Source organism: Corvus hawaiiensis, chromosome 12 (genome assembly GCF_020740725.1).
Source record: "Corvus hawaiiensis isolate bCorHaw1 chromosome 12, bCorHaw1.pri.cur, whole genome shotgun sequence".
Classification (NCBI taxonomy): domain Eukaryota; kingdom Metazoa; phylum Chordata; class Aves; order Passeriformes; family Corvidae; genus Corvus; species Corvus hawaiiensis.
The window spans coordinates 12,183,884-12,196,407 of record NC_063224.1 but is presented as its reverse complement, the minus strand read 5'-3'; the positions used below and the strand labels follow the sequence as shown (position 1 = coordinate 12,196,407).

At 37.8% G+C, this 12,524-nt stretch overlaps 1 long non-coding RNA gene across 1 annotated transcript in view; it reads right to left on the bottom strand.

Annotated features, from left to right (window-relative positions):
* Window positions 1–12,524, bottom strand: part of LOC125331893 — a 262,213-nt gene that overhangs the window by 32,669 nt on the left and 217,020 nt on the right. The window contains exon 5 of the long non-coding RNA XR_007206254.1: window positions 2,763–2,897. This is a non-coding gene — a long non-coding RNA (uncharacterized LOC125331893). The remainder of the gene's footprint in view (window positions 1–2,762; window positions 2,898–12,524) is intronic.

The following is a 12,524-nucleotide window of genomic DNA, read 5'->3' as shown; positions in this document are numbered from 1 at the left end:
AGGTAACTTATTTTGTCCTCTAACATCTCTGCATCTCTGCTCCCTAAAGCTAAGAAACACCGCTGCTGAAAGTACAGGTTGTTACATTTACAATCAGCAATTAAAACCAACATTCTTCTGGTTTCCATCTGATAAGAGCAGTGCTCAAAGTGGAGAGACAATGGAGAAACACATAATAGCACCAACAAATTCAACTTGTATTTAACTAGTCCTTTTCCTTTAAATCAGCTTCTGCAATGCAAATATTCGTAAGTTGGGAAAAAAGCCTGTAATTGTGTTTAACACATGTTATACTCAAAATGCAAAGACCATTTTAGCCTTCATACTTATGAAGTTTCTTTTTCTAGTTTTTGGTATTTTATGTATTATGATCAAATATACCAGGAGGAGACAGATCTATGGACAAAGTTTTAGATTGGTATAATTGACTCAGCAGAAAAACAAAGACATCTTTAGACAGCTGTGATTCCATGACTGTTAACAACAGGTCTGCCATGCCCAAGACTTCCTCAGTAGGTATGATCACTAATTCGTAGTCACAGGCTTACAGTGACAATGAAAACAGCAAAAGCATACTGTATATGTATTTTTGACAGCTCTTGTTTTTCTTCAGTGATTAAAATGATGGGTAATACTTTAAAAGGATTAAAATTAGATGTTGGAAAGTTGGTTTATAGCCACACATAAAGCCTTCAAGAAAAAGTTAAAATTTCTTAAATTTTGAATCAACAGGGTGACTTTAGAGCACCTCAATACTTCCTATAATTTCCTCAAACTATTTTGATCCAGCAGCAGGAGCCTAAAGCCAGGCTGAAAGCACCATGGAACCCATGGCTTGTGACCTGTGGCTTTGGTGAAGGCAGCACACCATGACCCTAGAGGGCTGGTACTTAGTTATAATGATAGGTTTGAACACTATTTCTTTTCCTATTGTCTACAAGAATTCAGGATGATAATCCCAGTTTAAACAGATTTTCTAGTCTCATGACACCTCTGGAAATTCTAGTTTCCTTAAAGATAAGCAAAAATGTTAATTTAACCTGTAATCTTTGTGCAAAATCAACTACTATCAATAGTGGGGATTACATAGATTGGAAAGAGGGTTCATTTTGGGTTCTTCAACCTAGATAAAAAAGAATGAAATAATTTTCTCAGAAAATATTAGCTTGCCTGCAGTTCATTGTGAGTATTGTTTTTACTGATTGTCTTATTATTATTATTGTCTTAGGGTGTCTCAAAGTGGGACAATTACATAACTACTGCTACTGTCTTCCTGGCCACAGGCTAAACCAGCAGCCGGTTCTCCATTACCAAACTACAAAAAAAATGCAGTTTGAAAGTACACATTAAATATTTCAAATGTTTTCTTCAAAAAGACTTATCATAGATCTGAAAACACGTGCCGTATTCCAAGGAAATCTCTTGAAAGATGCTTTTCATGAGCATTTGGCATTGATTGCTCAGGAGTTTAAAGAAACTGGTGTTGTTTATGCTGTATTTACAGAGCACAGGCTCAGCTGTTACCCAAATGCAGGCAACCTGCATTGAGCCATCATTTCTCCACACACCTCATTTCTAGGTATTCAGCAGGAAAGATAAACCTCCACAAACACCACCTACATACACATTAGGAACACGTGATACACATAACATTAAATACCACCCACCCTCCGCAAACAGTCTTCCTTCGGGGCTCCAATTTCTGCAATTCAGCCAGAGTATGATCTAGAACAAGTCATGGCCATCAAGCTACTTTGATGTTCTTTTAATTTCAGAGGGTTTTTTTTCAGAGAGCTAATCAACAAAGTCTCTAGGATGCTTCTCCTGAAACTTCCGTTTCCCAGAAGTCCTTATTCACATTCCCTACTCTGGTCAACTCTGAAGACTGTAGGCCTATTTTTTTTAAATTGGTGGTTTGCCTTTTTCTCCAACTGGCATTGGTACTCTAGCAAAGAATCACACCTACCTTGCCAGCAGCTATTTGTTCCCCCAGTGTTGCCCACTGTGCTGAAGAAGGGCAGATATTCCTATGGCAATGTGGTTAACTCAAATAGCTTAATCCAGTTTAAAAAAAAAATGAAACAGAAAGCCAAAAAGCCAAACTGAAAGGAGGAAAAAAAAGGTGGCTAAGTATCAGCTATTGGATCAGAGACTGGGCAGGGAAAGCTGCAGCATGGGAAGGCAATGCAAGGCACCTGTGCTCACTGACCTTCGAGCCCAGCACAGTCTGTCTGTCCAGAGCCACCTGTAATCTGTCTGATTTCCCTCCATTGCAGAAAGGGTTAGATTAGGAACAGTTCAAATGAGCTGGTCAGCCAGTAGAACTGGAGGAATTACAAGCTTTTACCAAAGGATGGTGATAAAACATTTTCAATCAGAACAGCTGCTTTTAGATGTAATGTTTGGCATTAGGAAAGGATGACTTGAGCCAACACAGGCTACCTGCAGTATTTTAGAAAATGTGCACATGCTCACTTGTGCCAGAGGACGTAGTGTATTATATCCCTACAATGAGAGATATGAGTTGTTCATGGGAACATCTTTAACTGGCACAGTTACACCTGGCAAATTGGGTGATTCACACCTTTGCTTTCTCTTCTGTGTTAACTCTGTCATTCTGTTACTCCAAGCTGGAGTCAACAGATCTTACAAAGCAGCCCTGGACCCTGCAAGTTGCTCAACACATGTAAATGCTGTGTTAAGATGCAGATCTATAGATGCCTTAGAGAGCACTTTCTAAAAACCATAAGGATCTGATTTACCTTCATTTATGTTGTCATTATAGCACTGCAGTTTGAAATCAGTATTTCGAGGCAATGGTTAGAAATCTAGCAGCATTTCTGTATGAGCTGTCATCACTATCTGCACCACCATTGACTTTTTCTTAACTGATCCAGCTGAAAAAGAAAGAAAAAATTTGTTAGATCAGTTTGAGTCCAATTCCCTGTGCCTGTGCAAATGCTTCTCTTGGAACAGGGCAGGAGAAGCAGCAGGGGCCAAAGCTGCTGCAGAAACGTAAGTGCAGCCACATTCCTCGATATTTGCGTAGAGAGCCAGACTGACTTAGAGTAAAATATCTTTAGGTGCATTCTAGTCTTTTTTATGATTATAATTTTTTTTCACATTCCAGATAGAATCCATCCACAGATCTGGTGTTTTTCCAGTGGATTTGTTCACACAATACTTTATGTTGGCAGCTCATTTCTGTCTTAGTCATGTTTTCGTTTTTACTTTAGCAGATGTTTACAATTACTCCTTAAAATGTTTCCATTTTCTCTGATCACTGAATGTGAATGAGGTGACATTTTTAAAAATAATGGCAGCTTTCTCTGGCCAGAAACCATGTTGTTAGATTCAAATAGTCTTTGTCTTTTAAACTGTGGTAAAGGTCTTATATCTTTGTAACAGCAGAACCTGCACTACTTTGCCTATTCCTTTTTTTGCCAAAACCAAAATGTTTTCATTACCTGACTGTATCTTCTGCCTGGTAATCAGATGTTTATATGGCTTTTATCTAACCTTAAAGGCATGAGGCCTATTCTCCTGGATTTGCGTTGGAAGGACTGCAGAATAAAAGGTGCTACAGCAGCCTGAGCTCCTGAAACGCAGAGGAAGGTTTCTCTGCTTTTCTTTCAATCAGGTTTTTTCCCAATTGCTTTTATTGACTAAAATTTAGTCAATCAAAGTTCTTACAAACAAATACCTCATTTCCAACACCTGCAATTATATTGCAATGTTTGTAATGCTTCAGATGTGCTTCAGAAACCCATTTCTGGGAGTCCTCCAAGCTTTTGAGAAAATTCAGCTGTTTCTTCTTTTTTTCTTCTTTTGTTTTGAAAAATAAGATTTTAATTTGCAGAAAAAATATAAAAATGAGCCATCAGTTTACCATAAAGGCTTAAACAAGAGAGCCACACAGATATTTTAAAAGATCACTTTCTTTTTGATGCAGTCTCATGACTTTTGGAGTGCTGACTCACGGTTTTTGCATGCTTGACATCAGCAATACCACAACTGAGAGAAAATCTTTGTGAAAGATTCCTTTCTAGTCCTCTTGAGACAAAGGGATCCTCCAGGAAAAGACACAGAGAAACAACTGTTTCTTATTCATTATAGTTCCCAGTTAAAAACAAGCTCAAAACCCAACTTTAAAACAAACAATCTAAAATATCTGCCAAACCATTCCTGCTTCTTTCTTTCACCATAACGACTCAAAAAAGGTATAAACACATCTTTTTCTTTTCATTGTTAGGATTATAAAATCATACAATGTATGAAAATGAAACTTCTAGTATAATTTAATATTTTTCAATAAACAGCTTCTTTTAATATGCCATATTTCTCCCTTTTTCTTGTCAAGCAAGAAGTCTGGCATTTGGGACAGACAATGACTTTCTCATTAATGATCATATGTTATTTTTAATAATAGTGTGTAATTTTTTAGCTTCCATGAAAAAAGTGTACCAATTTTATGACGACACTCATTCCTCTTAATAGAAAAATGTTTTCCCTTACTAGGAATCAAGTATTCTGAGAGAAATATGGAAATGTCACTTGAAAAAAAATTTAGAACTGTTTTGCTCTTAAATGAGAATTTTAGCCCATGAGTTAATGTACTTCCACTGCAATGTGCTAGCTGATCCATGACCTCAAGCTTCTACTTGTGTAAAACAATTACAAATATTCCTTACTCCTAATAAAAGAGAAGGAAATTAGGGACTATCCTTAACATTACTGATATTAGTAGTAGAGGAAGACAATAATATATTACACTAAGTGTAAAAAATTTGATTCTGGAACTGGCTGGTTTGGCAGCCAAAACTAGACTCTTTATTGAGCAAAACTTCCTACTTATTCCAAGTTTTCCTACACTAAGACTTAAGGATAAGTTGCTTGCGGGCTTGATAAAAATGGTTGGTATGTGCCTGTATTAAAGTATTTTTGGCATAAACTCCTCCAGAGGCAAATCAGGTCACAACAAAACTGTTGTTGTCATATGGCATTAATTTGATAGCTCACTTAAACTGACTTGCTGATTCTCTTATATTCACCAGACTTTTTAATTAATTGTGCAAAGCTGAAAGCAAACAAACAAAATTAGACTGAAAAGTAAAACTATACTATACAGCAAAGGTACAATCATCCAGCTGAATTCACTCTATAACTGAGTCCAAGTCTGTACTGTGCTATGAACTACCTAATTACATCATCAGAATCATCATTCGTAGAGGGTTGCTCAGCAGAGAATATAAAACCTCCAGCGTCACAGACCACTCCTTTTTTGCTACCCATTTGTTCTGCATGGACAAGAACAACAGTATTATCCCTACTTCTAAATATTTCTAACACCATTACTACTACAAAAGTACTTTTATTTCATCACCATTGTTTTTTCAGAATAATGATGAAATCATAGACAATTTAAGTACCTGTTCACAAATTTAGATCTACTGAAGACCAGACTATAAAATATGTGATTTCATCTATTCTGCACCAGTCCTTCAGCTGATCGCAAAACTCATGCTGGATCCCCAAGCCTCAGTAAGCACATCACTAATTTAAGAATGCCAGAGCATTACTTCATAGCTGCTCTTTAAGAATAGTATCTCATATTTATAGTAACTCTCTGTAACCCATGATTTACCCAGAAACTCTTTCTGTTACTCTGTTAAACTCAGTCTTTTAAAAATTATACTGTATTTTCACTCTATCATTGTAGAAGTATAGTTAATAGAAAATATTTCCATTTTTTTTCCCCTGTAAAATATTTGGGCAGGTGGAATTAAGACACCACATGCTGCAAATATATTAATACTAAGTAAAGATCTTCTTCTCCCCCCACCCCACACATGCACATACACACAATGATGATGTTTTTCTTGATCAAGATGGGGGAAAAGAGATTGTCTAGAGCATTTCAACACTCCTGATGTGGTTTAAGCTTGCCTGTACGAAATTGCTTTTGGCACTCCTCTTCCCCAGAACCAAAATCCTGTTGTAAGAGCCCAAGCCATCAGCATTTCCCTTCTTCCCGGGAAAAAAAAAAAAAAATCCCCCTAACCCCAAAAAAACTTAAAGTCTTCAGTTCACCTTCTACTTTGGCTTTATAATACATCACTCAAGTAATGTACAAAATCTCAAAGGGAGAAGAAATTATTTCTGTATATATAGCACTTGGTTAAAAAAAAAGTAAGTTTAATATAATTTCTGGAAAGAACTCTATGCCTGAAATCAGGACAAACCTGGTATTAAAAATAAATTGTAATATGAGTTCTTGGCTACACAGCGTGTTGTTGCAGATATGGGGCGGTGTGGGCTGAAAGGACTGTTTGTTGACTGTTTCTCTCTGACACAGTATATGAATCCCATTCTGAGGTGGTCTGCTGGTTGCCTGCAGTGCAGGAGAAAATACAGTTTCCCTTTTGATGTATAATTTGGCTTCTGTTTTTTGCTTTGCTTTCCTTAGAGCACTGATGACTGAACATGACTGGAGCTGGTAGAAGGTGTCAGACTGATATGCTGTTGCTCTTATACCAGAGTACCCAGCTGGGGTGCCTTCCTCATATTAAATCAAGCCTCACATGTGAGATCAATGAAGCATTTCCCCCAAATCTGATTGGTATGAACCATTAAATTTTTTTGCAGGTTTTTGTGTGTTTTTTTTTTTTTTTTAATTCTCTAAAGTAATTTGAGAATTGTGACTTCATAACCACATAATTATAAATATAAGAGAAGCAACTCTGTCACTTCGTGACTGAACACAGTACTTTGACTCATTATTTACAGCCAGGTCTGTTTGGCCAATGCCTGTCTGGACAAAAGTCCCCACTCTTGCCAAAAGATAACCAAAACTTGGACTAGCTTTCATTGGAGAAAGCCATGTCAAATTGATGGACTGACACAGCTGTAACTGTTTTGTCAAGTTGAAAAAGAGCAAGAAAATAAAAACTATCTGGATGTGTATAAATAAACAGCTTGCCAACAAACTGGATTTCACAGACAATTCTCTTACATTCTCAAGAAATGGATGAAAGAGTCATGAAGAAATGTCAATAAAAATATTGGCAGATCAGAGCTGAGTGAATAGGCAAGGAATGATATTCCTGTTAATCAACATTAATTCTTCAGAAATCCAGTTTTCCCTTTCATCTACCACTGGAAGGGACTAAAAGAAAGATTTTATTCATTAATAAAATTTCATCTAGAAGGCTAAGTAAAAATATATTTTCATGTCTCTAAAACACACATACTGATTAAAAAATTTTGGCAAAGCAGCATCTGCAAGGAAATTGTGTCAATTGGTCTCCACTTTCTGCACAGATAAGTCTTTAGATTAGAAAAAAAAAAAAGTTATGTCAGGATAAGGAGTACTTAAATTCTAAAAGCTCTTCCTTCAAATACTGATGACAATATCTTGCATTATCTAATATAGATTTCCTGTTTCATTCAAATGTTAATATATACACAAAAAAGTAGGATTACGGGGGCCACAGGAGGCCCTGTGGTTAATTATGATAGCAAGCAATGTCCTTTTTTCCACACAGGCAGCCCTTTGAGCAACAGGAAGAAGACGTGCTACTGTTGCTTAAAGAACTTGTAATAGGCTTCGTATTGCTACCTTATTGGGGAGGGTTCTAGAAAAAAACCTGTGGTTAAAAATGCACCCTGGTCTATGCCATGGGAGTTTCCTGTGGTCAGCTGGGCTAGAATGGAAACAGCCCCTGTTTCCTACTTGCTTCCTTTGAGCATTGGAATGACAAATTAGTGCAGCCCCCGAGCTCACCAAAGCTGGCTTTTCATGCAAGGGCAAGAGAAAACTCATCACGAATGCTTTTCCCCACAGAAGATCATGGAATGCTTCCCATATAACACATGGTCTAATTTACACTCATCTCTTTTTATATTTAAGGTCATAAGCAAAAGAAATTGGAACTAGTAGTGCCGAACACGTTAGTGTGAGTTTGGATTTTGTTTTGTTTCTGTTGATTTTCTGAGCACAAATGTAGTGATTAACAGTAATGTTTTAGGAACTTGCCTTGGTGAGACCTGACAGCAAGCCTACCTGTTTGGGGGCTGTTCTGAAAGAGATGACTGAATGTTTCAACAAACAAAGTTAAAATCCTCTTAAAAAGCATAAGATTTTTATCTGTGAAGACTTGGTTTGGTGTCTGAGATTGACAAATATCACCCCAAGACATTTGGTCAGGGACTTTTGCTTTCCTGTCACAAGGCCACTGATTAATATGAAATAAACTCCATCTATAACTACATCTGTTTTTCTGTCTAGCTAAGGTGGCAAGTTGCTGTATGAACAGTGTCTGCAAGGCTCAGACACACAGTACTTCATGTAACTTTCATGACTGCATTTACTTTTAATTGATCCTGCAGTACTGTGCCCCTTATGGAGTGTTTTAAATCAATGTCAACCAGAAAGGGGTACTAAACTGTACAAGATCCTTTTTTGGTTGCAGTTAAAGATAACTTATTTATGAGGACATGAATAAAACTCTAAGTGTGTGAATGTAAATATGTCCAAAACTTTCAGAACTCTTTTCCTTTATTTCATAGATTGGAAAATGTCAGACATGGATTTTTTCCCCTTTTCCATCATGAAAAATTCAACAGGGACTTTTGAATGTTTTTTCTCCCCTTATGTTTTTCTCCATCCCTATATTAACTGGATACAACATTGGAAGTTCTGTTATCCAATGAGAAAATCAAAGCAAGTAGAAGAGAGGCTTTTCCAAAATTGGCGGTGTTCTGGCGTTCACCCAGAACTTTCATGTTCTGGAAACAAGCCCTTGACAAGCTCAGACACATGTGGTTCTCACCAGAAATGAGCAGGTCTTCTCAGCCCATGTGTGACAGCATGGACATTACTCCTGAAAGCAGTTGTTTCACAAGAGCTACTCTTTAGTAACTTCATTTACAAATGGTTTTAATCCACTTGCACTGTATTAGTAAGAAAAACAGCGGAGGGAGTGACTGCATCACTCCACCAACCATCCCTTTATTTTGGGACAGACCTCTCAAACATTTTTCACAGCCTGAAGTACCTCCCCAGTGTCACAGTAAACAAGAGGTTTGTTCTTATTACAGAAGAGAAGTGGCAAATAGTCCAAAATCCTGGCCAAACCAGCCATGGTTAATGTATTTAGGTAGTTACATGACATTAATTTCTCAGTAAAGGGAAGAGAACACTGGGAGAAATCAGTGAAGTTGCACTATTTGGTTTCTCAGAACAAGAGTCTCATACTGCCCAAGTATTGCTGACATAGAACTGATGAATGCACAGCAATGAAGTACAGAATGAGAATGTCACTTGACCTTTATATATTACACTTTTCCTTTCAGGTCCTCATCGAAATTAGGAGTGAGTCAGTATGGGAGACCGAAATCTCACCAAAATCAATACAAAAGAAATTAAAGATGGTGAATTAACTATAAAGACTATTAGTGCTCTTGAGTTATATTCAAGTTAAAAGATTACACTGAAACAGAAATTAAAGGGGTAAACAAAGACAGCTCATTATCTTACTTAATTTTCCCTTTTATGGATTAAACTTTACACTTTAAGAAGTTTGGTGGTTTCGTTCCAGTTATTATAAGTTCTATAACTCACACAGAACTAGAATTTTTATGCTGTAGAAAACTTCAGAGTTCCACACATTAAATACATGTCTTATTATTCCACTGGCATGAAACAATTTTCCTCTGAGAATGTAGCAGAGAATAAACAGCTCAGAAATAACATATTCCTCAAACCTGAGTTTAACATGAATCTTATGGAAGATGTTCAATTGCACCTGCTCAGAATCCAAGGTCAATTGTGATGTCTTTGAATCTCCATCCTGTATTTGACAGTGCAGCTCCATGTGCTTGGAGATTTTTCTACAAGTGTCCTTTGAAGGGTAAATCCCACTGAAGAGGCGACTTATGAAGTAAAGTTAATATAACCACAGTACTTGTCTGGCCGTGCAAGGGATGGTGCACAGGGGCCCTGCTGTGCTTACAGCAGCAACAGAGCCAAAAAATCCTACTGTGTCTGCAAAAATAACTAGCTTATTTTTGAGCCAGAGCTGGTTCTTTTATGTCCTGACTCAAAATACAACATATCTTTATATATCTTTATAACAGTTTGTTGCTGTTGGTTTTGCCTTTTTTTTTTTTTTTTTTTTAATAACAGGAGAAGTTTTTGTAAATTATTCAGAAGAACGATACCAGGTTTGGCCCCAACCCAGCGAAGCACATGTTTAACCTTCTGCATGTCACTAGTTTCTGAAATCAATGGGACTGCTTGCAGCCTGAGAGTAAATCATGTGCTTCAGTGCTCCACCACAATAAGACCTTTACAATTGTTTTGTTCTGTACAGATAATTCTAGAAACCCTCACAGAGCCTCAATGACTTTCACACATGATGAAGAACCTCTGCTATAGGTAGGAGGAAACCTTGCTAAACACCTCTTTTTACAGCTCTATAGCCTTATGTCCCATTTCTTTGTCAACCTGTACCAGAAATTAAACCTTGTTGGAGACATAGATTAGCTAGGAGCAGAGGGAGTTGAGTTCATTTGTAAAAGGGATGCCTTTCCTGTCAAACAAAGAAAGGAAGTTAGACATATATAATAAAATAATTGTAGATATGTAAATTATAAGTGCAACAAATAAAAGGCTCCTTTACCTTCGATGGTGAAAAGAGTTTGGGCTGTTTTTTCCCAAACAGCAAAAGACTTGTATTTTGCAAGACTGTCTTCAAAGAAACTATTTGGGGTACAGAATTTCATTCATGAAAGCTGCATCAAACATTTTATTTGCTCTACAAAGCATAAGCAACACGTCAGAGATCAAGCACTGTGGAGAGCTTGGAGCAAGGTGCAGCCTGACCACTTGCATGGGGTAGGTGATTAACAGTTTGATTGGAATACTGCAAGTACCCCAAATTACTGTAAACACCTTTGGAACACCAGGACCTCCATTGCTAAGGTTGAGAGTTTTACAAAATAATTATATCTGTTTTCTTTGGGAGAAAGTAATTGAAATTTGGGTAGACTCAATCTTAAAAGCACAAAGCTGCAAGAAACTTTTGAACAAAAGAGGAATTGGCAATTTTTTTCCTAAATATTTTTTATGACTTGCCCAGCCAATATCTAACAAATGGTATCACTTTAGCAAAAAAAATTGTCTCTCCTCTTCTGAATAACAATCCCTTTTTTTTTTTTCGTGCAACAAAATCCAAAGATTCAGACTGACTTGTTGCTGGCTGAAGAGCCCTCTCCTGCAAGAAATCAGTTTCTGATGAAACCTGTTATGTGCATTTAAGGTGAGAAACTACTGCCTTCACCTTGGGTGAGAAGCCACTCTCAGCTTTACCTCAGGATGCTGAAGTGCTTTATGAGCTAGTGTTTGTGGTGTCAGCCTGAAAAATGATACTTAACATCCTCCCCCCCAAAAAAAACCCAAACACACACACACTCTTAGCCTTACAGCAAATCATCCCAGAGTTTTGCAGTGAAGAAGTGGGAGCAGGCTTCTGCTGAGCATTGGCTGGGTTTGTACCTATGATCTTAATGTTTCCAGTCACAGCTTCATCCACACATCAGCTCTTGCACTGCTCTTGCCAGGCTGTGTGTGAGACTCAATGCAGGTGAAAGTCCTGACCCCTCCTTACCTACAATGCCATTATAGAGGGGGCAAAATGGCAAATCTTTAACAGTGCCGAGCTTAATTGATTTACCTCAATGTGTGGGCAGGGCTGCTGCTCCTTTAGCATGGTGTAAATACCCTGCACCCTTCCATCTGCAGCTAGGAAGCACCTTGCCCTGCTGCCGGGGTGAGGAAGAATTCAAGAACAGAATATTGCCTGGATATGCTGATGAAAATGCAGGCAGTGCTCAGGGTACTTTGCCTCGCTGATGTTTGATTTGTCTGCTTCAGTCTGCATCCTTCTGGGGCAGCAGTACTGGAGGTTTATCCACACTAACTTCTCCATCCACATTGCTTTTTTTAAAGTGGAGAGACGCCTTGAATTCATTATGAGAGGTAAAAAACTAATTCCTAGCACCCACACCTGCCTGAGTATAGTGATGTATTTCAGCCCTGCGCATCTGACATGCAGTAAAATATCAGCATCTTACAGTACCAGATACTAATTAGAAAAAGAAATGTGTTAGATGTCAGGCCTCAAGAAAGCAAACTTAACATTCTGACAGCAGCTGGAGAGTGATAGCCATAATCAAGCATTGTCCCTGCTTAGATCTGTGCCAAACAACCTCGCTTACTTCCAGCTAATTCTCCATCTGAGACGATCTTTCTTTACGATTCCAAAGAAACATGTTGTCAGTTCCCACCTGCTGGCATTGCTAGAAATAAAACTGCAGTTGATCGGATGCAATAGGTCAGCAGAAGAGTGCATTGAACTGTTGTTTGTGCTTCCAAGCTGTGTTACAGGGGATTCACTAACATTTATTAACCCTTTCTTAAATCATGGCTTTTATTATGCTTTTACAAAGCAGGAAGGTTTCAA